Here is a 12360-nt window from a genome sequence, read left to right as displayed (position 1 = left end):
TGCAATGAGAATTAGAAAGATATGTGATTGTTGGCTCCCTTTTTCTGTGCTGGATATGTCATGCCAATTTAAAGTTCTTCATAGGCATTCATACCAGAGCTGATCATGAAGTGCCAGTTAATTTTCACATGTAAAGCAAAACCACCCCACTTTCATTTGTTTTAAGCTCCCAGTTACATTTTCAGTTTTGCAATAAAAATCAAACCAAAAACTACAAATATTTTCTATTTCTTAGATAGCTGTAAAATCAATTTGTTCCATTGTTGGAAAACATGTAAATGTAAACTGATGTGGAAAGTTTCCACAAAAGTTTTCATGTTAACTAAAATCTCAACTTGTCTTCAAACAAGGCCATTAAAAATGCAGCAACTATGCAGTATTTAATTTTCTTCAAAATTAAATTTAATTTTCCTCAAAATTCCAAAAGCTCTGTCAGATACACAATTCACTCACAGACACCTCAAGAGATATGTATTACATCAAAGAAATGGTACACTTCTCCTCTGGGGTTAGGTTTCCTCATGCTCTGCTCTCCTAATTCCCAACCTGACCTTTAGACCCTCTGAGGGAGAATTGTGGCTAGCAGGAAATTTTGCACCAGAAACCAGTGACATTTTCTTTGCACCTGCACAGAATCTCTGAAGTAATACATTCCCATTGTTATGTCACCTTGGCTTTATGAAAGTCAAAGTTCTCCCTGAAGCATGATGACATTGTGCAGTTTGGAAGTTTCTCAGCGATAACAGGGTGATAAACACAGTGTAATTTCTGCACCCTAGTTCACTGCAGTGCTGAGATTGTAGGCACTGTACAGCACCTAGATGGGAGAATGTTCTGATCTAGCACAATAAATCAACTGACACTGTGAAAACCAAGGTGTACACCCCATGCTGATCTGCAGTTTGCTCTTGAAGAACTGTAATTGATAAAGATATGGGGGAAAGAGTTTCTTCATAGTAGCTTGTATGGGGCTATGTTTTGGATTTGTCCTGATAACACAAGGACATTATCTTCATCCAGTTCTGGTATGCCTACGTGAGTGAGAGTGAAGTGCTGCCATGCTCCTAAACATAGCTTCAGGGTGATAGGAATGCCTGGATAAGCTCAGCAAGGTTCAGCTTCTTTAGGATGAGAAAGTTTGAGGGTTTTTGAGGATCTTTGAGGCTGATTTCAAGTAGAATCCAAGAAGCAGTACCCAGGAAGGTACTGCTCCTGTGCCAGCTGCTGGGCAGGTTTGTCCTTGCTGCCCTGCTGAGATACCAGATGCTTCAATATCCCAATGTCACCAAGCAGTAGCCTAAAGTACATTGTAAGACCATGTGAGGGCTTGAGATCTACTGCTTCTGCAGGCTTAAGGAATCTATATCCAAGATTTTTTTCTCCCTCTAATGCCCTTACAGATACTCACAAGGCACCTCCATTAGACAGCACCATGGCAAGATGGGCTCTTCACAGCCTGGAACTTTTTCATGAAGACATCTCTTTTGTAAAGACAGCTGACTGTGACCAGTTCAGCTATGGGCATCCACATCAGCTTTCTTCCATGAGCCACCCAATTCATCTCTCTTCTTTTGATCTGGAAGAGGCAAGGCTCTCATAGGGCACAGACATGAGATCCTGCAGCTGCTGCCTATGTGCAATACATTTGCACATAAAACATTCAAATTCTGTCATGTCCTAATTTGAGATGCTTTTGCAATCTTAACAGTTTGCTTTAACTAGTGTTTGTTTCTGGGTGCTTTCACAAAGTGATGATAAGAAATCACAAGATGAAACACCTGACTTATTTTTGGTTTCTCCTCAGCAGGTCTGCAACCTTGAGGCTCACAGCATGGAGCAAGTGAGGAAAGTTGAATTGTGGACATTTCACACATAAAATCTGGCAAAAAACTTGTCATACTCTTAGAAATACCCAACCACTTAGTTTGAAACCATCCCAGAGTTCATCCTGAAGCAGATTTTATGTGTTGGATTTTATTGCAAAGACCTGCAGCACAGCATGGAGCAGTGTAGCTGTGGTAGTGTGGTAGTTAATTTTTGCATGCTACATTCCTGTTGGACTAGTGGCGTCGATGACACTGTAGGGCAGGAACATCACTTTGTGTTGGGCACTCAGAGAAAAAGGACTCCCTTTTTGATTTTGAATTTTGTTCTCTCTAGTAGTTTAATTTACATTTTTTTTGTTTCTAATATTGAAAGCCTGAGGGACCAGGAACTGCTCCTCAAAGTGTCCTTTCCACAGAGATACATGAGCCTTTTGTTTGGCTTCATTCTTAACATATTTGTGGAACAGAGTCATATTAATGTCTAACAAGCTAATAACCAATACCTGCAATACCCCTCACAGGCCTCCCAAACAATGTCAACCACAGTTCTTGAAGTTCTGGTATTCTTGCTGGTGGCCTAGTCAATAACTAAAATGGATTAAAGAGACATTGTTGGGAAACAATTAAGGAAAATATGTGACAAGACATCCTTGTGAACAGCAGCACACAAACAATAGCACCTGAACTCTCAGGTCACCCCGGTGAGGCCCAACCCACACAAGGACATGGCTGCCTGCCCTGTGCCAGCTAATTGGTCATGGAACAAATCAGTGTGGACTCCTGAGGGACACAGTGGTGATTTTGAGCTGGTTGGTGGTGAGGAAGATGGAAAATCATGACAGTAATCCAGCCCCACTATGACTGTGACACAGAGCAAAACCTCTTAGGCCAGCAAGAGCCAGCAACATCCCCATTCTTCTTTTCACAGCTTGCTTCCCTGCCTGAAGGCAGAATCAGATTTCTAGGGAAAGGCTTTTCAGTCCACGAACTTTAAGACCTAGAATAGTCTCAAGGATCTGCCCCAGACTTGAAGCAGGAGTAAGAGAAAATACAAGGACACTATTTTTCCCCCTGAAATAATTTGAAGTTTGGTTGGGCTTTCAGAAGGCTTCTCCCAGTCCAGGTCATTTTAATTCCAGAATAATGAAGAGTGAAGAATTGCCATGAGCTGGTATCTGCCTTTAACAAGAGCTACATTGGGCTGTCAGAGGACAAGATACACTTGCAAAGGAAGTTTCAAAAATATCTATCAATTCAACATCCTTTGATATGGCACTCAGTGAATTTTACATGTGTCAGTTATTTTAAGTAAAGCAAATATCAGATGTTTGTCTACTAAGGAAAGGGTCACACTAACAGTCATAAAGCAATTAAAGAATCTTGAGTGGAAGGTTCTATAAAGTGAAAAGTGTTCTTACATCATAAATACAGTAAGAGTGAGATACTTCAGGAAATTTTTAACTGTAGAATGAGGATTTAGTATTAAAAATGGCATTTAAGCAAGCATTAAACATTCTTCTAGTCAAGTTACTGTTCCTCTAATTGAAGTATTATCTTCAAAAATTGGAGTGATTAAATAAGGGGCATATTTACAAACACTTTGTCTTAAGAGAGTCTAAGGGTTATCAGCATAAATATGCATTAACAAATAATGCTTGACTAAAAAATGTATCTTGGATCAGTTTTCAGAAAACCAGGAACAAAGGAGTTCAATGGCATTTCATATCCTGTATTCCTAGACTGTCAGGGGAAAATGCTATCTATATATATATATATATATATATATATTTATAGCCCTATCATAAAATGTCACTTTATTAAAAAGAATGGTCACAAGAGCCCAAACTCATTTTCCTGTTTGACCAGGCCAGTCTAATAATTGTGTTTGCATTGTTGTTAATTTTGTTTAATGGTTGATTTGGAATTATTTTTGGTATTCATTTGCATACACATAGCAAATGAATCACATCTGTCATAGGCAGTCAGAGGTACATGTGTGTCCTATGTCAGAGGAACTGAGGGGAGAGTTTTATATATCCATTCTTAAGAAAAACAGGGGTTTGTAGCTGCATCAATCAGAGTAGTGTGCTTGGGGTAGTCATCCTCAATCTCTCCTGATGACAATTTAGACATGATTTGTTGGTGCCTTGAGGAGACAGCCCCTATTCTGCACATGTCATTTATCCTTTCTACACATTTTGCTGGCACCTTATTCCTCTGGCACAGACATCATGCTCTTATCCTCTCCAAACTGCCTGCAGAATACTAAAACTATACAAGTTGTTTGGGTTTGGGTTTTTTGAGTGCAAGGTACATGAGGGCACAGGACATCACACAGGGTCTTCCACAACCACGTGTGACCTTAGCACTCCGCCCGTAGTTGTTCACCTCTGCACGCCCAGCTGAGCCTCGGCTCCCCAAGGTTCTCCCACTGCTCCCTCGTTGTGGGGACAATGACAGGCAGGCTGCAGCCACGGTACAGCGTGTGCTGGGCTCCTGTTTGCAGCCCAGCGCTCCTTCCTGGCAAGGCTCTCCTCACTCTCCTGGGGAGGCTCTGAAGGTCGGCTCTCATGTGACAGCCCACAGGCTGCTGTGCTGGCTGCAGCTCCCTGGGACACGCCTCCTTCACCTGCTGTGGCTTCGCCCCCGGCCCTTCGCAGCTCCTGGCTGGCAGCGAGTGCTGCCGTTCAGCAGCTCACACCCACCAGGGCCTGCTATTGCTTACACAACCCGCCTAAACCCCAAACCCTGCCACGGCTTCTGGGATAACACTCAAAAGAATGAGTTTAAATATTAACAAAATGCCCTGTGGTGCACCAGGCAGTCAAGGCTGAGCACAATGTTCTGCAATTGGGTTACACCAGTTTGGAAAAATCTTGCCTTTCAGTGGCCTCGTGTATACACAACGAAGTTTCATTTTCCAATGTGTAAGCAGGTAGCAAGAGAAGATGTCTGCTGTCCTGAAGTGGTTTTTTTACACTCATAAGGCTAAATGAAGCCCAGAATAATCTCTTTACAGCCCAGAATAAGTGCTCAGCTGTTTCTGCTCTCCTGTCGGCTGATAGGATGAGGGGAAAGGCTGGGAGCAGGGCGGTGGGGACATCTCCCTGCTCCTCTTCCTCAGCAAGGCTGATTGCTGAGCCCTCCAAAGGAGGCTTGCAGAATGGTCACCCCTCCATAAGAGCACACAGGCAGCCCTCTGTACCAGGGTGAGACCTCCATAGGTTAATTTGTATTTTCTGGCATAGAGTCTCCCCAGCAAGCTGCCTCTCCTGCTTACTTCAGCCATCTAACCCATCTGCAATTGGGCATTTCCACCTGCATCCTCCTAAATGTGCCCTGTCTCCTTTGCCTCACCCTGATAATTTCCATCATTGCTGGTATGTCTCACTGTAGAGAGTTGGTGTTAAAACCCAGTTGCTTAGAATTAACTAATACTTACCTTCAGGTGGAAGAAAATTGTTCCAGAAACTTTAAGAACATCTTAAATACATTAGGAAGGCAGAGTGGTTCTTGTGAAGATGGGAATCCTTTTGGCAAAGCCCCACTTCACACCCAAGAGATGAGGCAGGATGCTTTTCAGGCTTGCCAGCACTAACAACAGGATGTCTCTTCCCACCATGGGCTGCTCAGAGCCCATCAGGAGCCAGGGTACTCTGGGTGGTGCAGCTTTGCAATCCAAACTGGAACAACACAGCACTTTAGAATGTCATGAGTGTCTGCAAAATTCTGTGTGTGTCTTTTGTTTATTGTGCTTGTTAATCAGAAGCTTGTGCCAATGGGAACAGCAGTGCAGTATACCTTGCTTGCATCCATAACTCAGGCAACAGTCCCTGCCCACCTCGTCCTGATGGTGAAGCCTGCCAGTCCAAAACAAGCTGTAATCTCATTCCCCAGTGCTGATTCAGTCAGGCTCTGAGAAGATAGCTGAGTAAATAAGGGGCTGGATTGGCTAAATGATTCAACAAAAGGAGGGAATGCACACATTTGTGTGGCTGTTTTTCAAGGAGAAAGGATATTTCATTGGGGCTGTCCTGGTTATGGCATAGACTGCAATCAACTCATCTTTATTAGATGTACTTAGATACATGGGTTTTATTTTGGGCCCATCCCAAGTTATAAATTAAAAAGCCTTTCCAGAAGACCTTGGAAAATATTACATTGTGCAAGTGCAGCCAATATGTAAAAGATAATTAACTTTTTATCACAAAGGCAGATAATAAAAAGAATGCTTGAGTACTATAATATTTTATAGAATACTAGGATATTCTAAAGCATTTTTCATGAAAGCATACTACAGTATTTACAGTGATAAAGCTTTAAAAGTTAGGTGTAATTATTATCATAAACTTACAATACCTTCATAAGGGATATGACAGGAATATTCTCAGACTTGGTGGTGCTTTGTAACATTGTTTCAGGACTGAGCTCTAAGCCCCAGAAACACAAAAGTGTATGGCATTATCATGAACAAGTATTAAACTTTCATTAACAACTAGACTGGATCATCCAAATACACTCACTCCAAATACATAGACTGCATGCCTTTTTTTCATACAAACATCTTGGGAAATGAGACAGGCAAGACATTTCCAAGATGTGAAGGAGAGTTTGATAAGGACTGTTTACTTGTCTGTCCTGTCTTTGCAAAAGCTCCTCCCCAGAGCTCCAGCTTTCCACCCAGCAGACTCTGTTTGCCCCAGCCAGGATAACCACACAGTTGTGCTTGTGGAGACTGCCAGGTGCTGCTGGTTCCCTTCTCAAGGAACCTTTGCCTCCTCACCCTTCCAGGAAGAGCCCTGCTAAACCTCCTGCTCTTATTTTATTCTCCTCTTGTTTGCTCTAAATTACCTTCCTCAGAGACTTTGGTAACTGGCTGGTAAGAATGGGCAACTCCCCTTTGCCCTCCTCCAATCCGTCAAATGCTTGTTTTCAGGGGACTTGTGTCCAGGATTATGGCTGTTTTCCCCAATCCCAGTGCTGCCCTTCAGATTGACCAGTTTCTTATTGCCTTATTTTTAACTGTTTTTGCATGACGCTTAGCATGGATGAGATTCCCTCCTTATTTTCATCTGAAAATATTATTTTCTTTTTTATTTTTTCACTTCTGTAGCCCAGTGCTCGGAGCCCTGTTGGTGGTTCACTAGGAATGATGCCAGCTGTTGAGAAAGAAGCTCATTTCCTTGAGCAGCTATTTTTTCTGAGATGGCCTTTATCTTAAATTGATTAGTCACAGTATTTTTGGCTTGTTTGGTCTGGCACGATTACAGCCAGAAGCAGTCTTTTGAGGAGCCAAGGGGAGCACCAGCCCTGGCAGCAGGTGCTGTGGCCAGGAGCTGTTCCCCAGAGGCTGCTGCAAGAGAAGGTGCCACCACCCAAGCACTGCAGGGTTTTCCCATTGCTGTTACTGCCCACGATTTGCAAAATGACTTTGCACACCTGGCTTTGGGATTTGTGGTTTTGCAGTATTTTTATCCCAGTTGGAGGAAGTGCAGCTCTTTTTATTAATAATGTTGTGGCCTCTCTGGGAACCGACAACTGTGGGCTGTGGGCCTGATTACAGTTCTCAGTGGCCACATTTCCTTCAGATTTGGCACAGTGAGCAAATAAACCTCTTTATTTACTAAAAAAAAACAACAAAAAAAAACCCAAAAAAAAACCACAAAAAAAAAAATAAATAGGCTGAAACCACTGGCTGTATGCAAGTCACAGCTAAGCCTCGTGAGCACTGAGGTTTCCCCTCATACAAGCAGAGGCCAAAGTATGAGCTACAATCATTCTATGGGGCAAGAAAAAAGCTGGGGGTCAAGGCTGGGCTGAAATGAGAGATGTTGTTGTGGATAGGAGCCCCAGAATGGGTGGGTTTGGGACTGTGAGCACGGAACACAGTGCTTCAACAAGTGGGAAATGAAAATTTGTTCAAATGCTGCATTTGTGGTTGTTTGTTTTGTTGTGACGTTTTTTTCTCCTGCATCTCTCAGTTGTCATACTTGTAAACCTCCTCAAATTAGCATGGTTAATAAGGAGAGCTACAGCTGGGACTATGTTACATGATACGATATCATGTCATATGGTATACTATGATATGATATGATGTATAACCACTTTCCTACTTTTGCCTCCTCCTGAGCAGACAACATGCCACGTCAAGCCACCTGCTAATCTGCATAAAGATTTCATTAGCTTCCTGGGTTAATCTGCAAACAAACAGGAGGAATATTCAGGGGTGTGAGTGCAGCAGAGGGTACTGTGGAGCTTTTCAGCAGCATGAGAGAGACTTCATTTGTAGATTAAGAATAAGAGGGACAAACAGATATAGGTTTAACTTCTTACAACTGAACTTAGCTCCCGCATTTTACCCTTAATTTGTACTACTTGTATTTATTATAACAGCATTTAATATACATATATATTTCAGATTTTATTTACTGCTTAATGTATTTTAATATGATTTTAAAGAATGTGGTATACCTGTATGACATGGAGAAGCAAACTTTAAAGAAGTGAAAGTTTGCTAGCGCTAATCTGGAAATTAATCTAGGCCACTAATATTCAGCATGTGGTCTTTGAACCTAGTGTTTTACTTCTAAGGATCTTTGTGACATGAGTAAGGAAAACAGACTTCGCTATGATAGACTTCAATGTATGCGTGAAAGATCTGTATGGAAATGTTTATGAGCCCACAAATGGAAGAAGTTAAGTACGTTAACAGTATGTTGAAAAATATCAAGAATTTCAAAGAATTCCAGCAGCAAATCATTGCAATGTAGGAACTCTTAACAATTACCAAACTATTCAGGAAAGTGAGGCTCCTTAAATAATCTGAAACTATCCAGATGTAAGATCAAAAGACAAAATACTCCATATCCCATGGCAACTTTTGTACAATTCCAGGGGAAGAGCAGGCTCTTGATAAAAGTAAGTTCAGCTTAAAATTCCCAAATCCAGATGTGATTTCAAAGGCCCTATGCACACCTGGATAGCTCTGGAACCAGCACTTGGCAGAGAAGGGGGGGATTGTAGACCCCAGACTTGTGGAGCCTGCAGGTGGGTGAATCCCTCTGCTAGATGAACACAGCAATGTTGCTCCATGCGCAAAACCCCAGACAATTTCATTTTGCACATTCTTGCAAAACAAGCTGACGCTGATAGGAACGCAGGAACTGATAAGAGAGCTGGTGAAATATTAGGAAAGACATTTTTCCACGTCGCTGTTACCCGAGGGAAACTCCAGGCATAATTCACACAGTTTAAGGAATGGCACAGTCTAAAGTATCTGGAGATAGTGGAGTATTTTATTGCAGCGGTATCTGCAAAGGTACATCACACAGGGAAACCTAGAGCACAACCATAAATGATTACTAGATGTCTCTGACAGTGTTTGTATATATTCTAATGTTCCACCGGCTACCTAGAAATATATTATTTGTTTAGGTTATTTTTAACAGTTTATTTTAAGGTTATTTCAAAATGGATGAGCAAGTAAAAGTGTGCTCAGCTGGACTTTAGGAAAGAAACTGGGAACAGTGGTCAGGGCTCACCTGTGAAATACTGTGCTGACACCCATTCATGGAAGTTTCTTGTCATATTCTGCCAGGCAGCATTTTGGCCATTTATAATTATTTTGGTTTTGCTTTTGCTTTCATGGCAGTTTGACTTTGTTCCTATGTAACATAAGTATTTTTTGGGTTGATTGAAATGTAGGTAACTGCAGTTGTGGTCTTCAAGAACCATTATCTTGACTGTGGCTTCCCAGAGACGGGATATGCCATGGGGAGGAATACGCATGGACACTGATTGCAAGCCAGAGGTGGACACCTTTGTCTCCTTTGGCCTGGTGGAACATAGGATGTTTCTACATTCTCACATGGCTGAAAACCCCTTGCAAATGGGGGTCTCACAAGTGTCTCTGGGGCAGGTGTTCCTGTAGCCAGCAGACAGGACATCAGGGTGGAGTGGCAAGGCTGTGCCTCCCATTCCAGCACAGCACAAAAAGAGACAATCCACATCTCTGCTTTATTTCAGATATCTGAACACTCACTGCAGTCTGTGTTAAACGCAACTCCAGGCTCGTGTAGCAGTGCCCCTGTAGCAGTATCTGTAGCAGTATCTGGCTGTGAAACTGCAGATTCCCTGCCTCACCCATCACCAGCTCTGTGATTGTGCTCCGTCCCATCCCTGTGATTCCCAGCCTGATTGAGTCTCAATGGATTGCTAGATTCAGCAACTGTGAAAGTAGAGTCAAATGCTGAATTGACAACTCTAACTGGTTGGTTATCTCTGATGTGAGAAAATGATTAATTTATTTTCTTAATCAAGCTAAAAGAGATAACTTTAAATGAAAACAAATTACTGACATCTTAAGCAAAATATGGAAAGTTCAAAAGAGGGAAAATAACGTTGGATTAAAGTATGATACTTTTGTATTGAAGAATCAAGCACTATTTTAATGTTGGAAGAGAAGGATGTCAAAACTTGTTCTGAAAAGCAATGTGCAGGATTTTGTGTTTGTGCTCTTCATTATGGTGTAATGGAATCCTATAAACACCCAATACTGACGCCATGGTTGCTGGCTTTCAGGACACAATAACTCTGAAGTCCATAAAAAGAATAATAAAATCACAGAAGTATAATAAAAGAAGTGTGAATAAAAAGTGAGAGGTATGAGAATATGGCACCAATCTTTTATTGGAAATTTCCAGTTCCACTTCACCATACACTGCAATAACTGCACTGGGTGCTCCTGCTTATAGTGTGCTCTGTACAAAGGAGTGATAACTTTCAGTGACTCACATCCTAGCAGGGTGTCAGCTCTTCTGAAGGCACTTAGCAAACTTCCAACCCTCTTTTTCTACAGGTCTCAATAAGCCTGAGCAATCAAGAAATATCATTGTTAATGGAACTCATCTCTTCCCACCCAACCTCACTGCCCTTTCATTTCTTATGTTGTTTGCCTGATATTTGCATCTTGACTAAACTTACTTATCCTCATCCTAGTTTCAGGTGTCACCGCTGAATTTGACACAGTAACGTGAATGATTTGAGTTGGGCTTCAGGGTGCTAGTAAAAGAAATTTGTTGTTAAAAACTTAAGTAGTAGAGACAATATAAGAAATGGAAAGTGAAATGACATTATGCTTCCTTCTGACATCAGTGTCCTGAGTCTGTGAGTACAAGTGACACCTCTGCTTTCCATTAAGACCTCTCAGGGCCAAGCATTTTTCCATTTCTTTCTTGGATGTCCTCAGTGGGAGCTTCAAATCTTCCTAAGGATGCCATTCAGAGGATGAGTCCCTGTCTTTCCTCCAAAAATGAGAGAGGAACTGGCACTGACAAGAGGCGCATGCCCAAGCTGCCTGCTGCACTTACCACTGAGGAAAATAGATTTACGTGTTAAACTGTCCAAGTAGAACAGTGTCATTTTTTAAATGGTTGGAAGAACTTGAGTTTGGGGTGTTTTGCACCTCTAGCACCACAGCAGATGGTATTGCGAGCAAACTTTGCTTCAAGGCTTTGGGTAGAACCTGGCCAGAAGACAGGATGTTGCCAGAAAGCAACACAGGAGAACAGAAGTTTTATACAGCACATGGTGAAGGAAAACATTGGGAAACTCTAGAAATCTGGATGGGCTGATGCTGTTATTCATGTTCTCAGCCAGCTAATCTCCCAGTATGGATACTGGTGTTTGTTTAACACTGACCAAAGACATGAAGCACTTCACAAGACAAATCTTGTGTCTCCAGCAGAACTGTTTTCTTCTTCCTCTGTGAAGAATAGCTTCTTCCCTCTCCATCCTGGCCAGGGTAAGAGGCAGCACACTTAAAGCCACTCAGAGCTCAGCTCACCGAGGGGCTTTCAAGAGCTGTGGGTGGCTTTCAGCTCCCATGAAAGCAAAGGCGAGCTGAGAGTGCTTGAGGCTTGGCAAAGGATCAGGCTGTGACTGATTTGCATCTCTGAACTCTCTGTGTTTATGGGGCTACCTGAGAGACAAAACAATCAGGAATTTTCATTTCCTCCTCCTCCTCTGCTCTGCCTAGGTAGAGAAGGCCACACTTTCCCAGCTAGTTAGTTTAGCTGTTTTTCGAGTATCTAGTATGAGGACAATAAAGTGTTTGCACAGCTGAACTTCTGCAGTGTGGGACACAGGAAACCACCTTCCTGTGTGGCCTTTGTGCATGAAAGCTCTTCTGCACCATCAGGGGAAAATCATGTTTTTAACACTACTGCTGCAAACAGAAAAGTCAAAGTGTTTATTCCCTTTGTCACTTCACATTCCACCTCATTTCTTCAGTGAATTAGTGGAAATAATCCAAGAGTAAAGCACTTACAGGTAAATGTGATGAAGACAAGGACAGGACCCTACTGACTTATTTAGAGCCAAGGGTCCCTCCTGCATTTAAACCTAGTATTTAAAAAGCTGTTCTCTGGTTTACGTTGGACATTCTTGTGATGTATCCTGAATACAAAGAATTGAAAATTTTAAAGTACTTCTATAATCACACCATGTGAGAAGGGAAGCTAAAAGCTGTTAAACT

This window comes from Melozone crissalis, unplaced genomic scaffold (assembly GCF_028551555.1).
Source record: "Melozone crissalis strain CALT ecotype California unplaced genomic scaffold, PUWL_Pcris_2 ptg000004l_1, whole genome shotgun sequence".
Classification (NCBI taxonomy): Eukaryota; Metazoa; Chordata; class Aves; order Passeriformes; family Passerellidae; genus Melozone; species Melozone crissalis.
The sequence above is the reverse complement of the archived record's forward strand: the minus strand, read 5'-3'. Positions refer to the sequence as shown.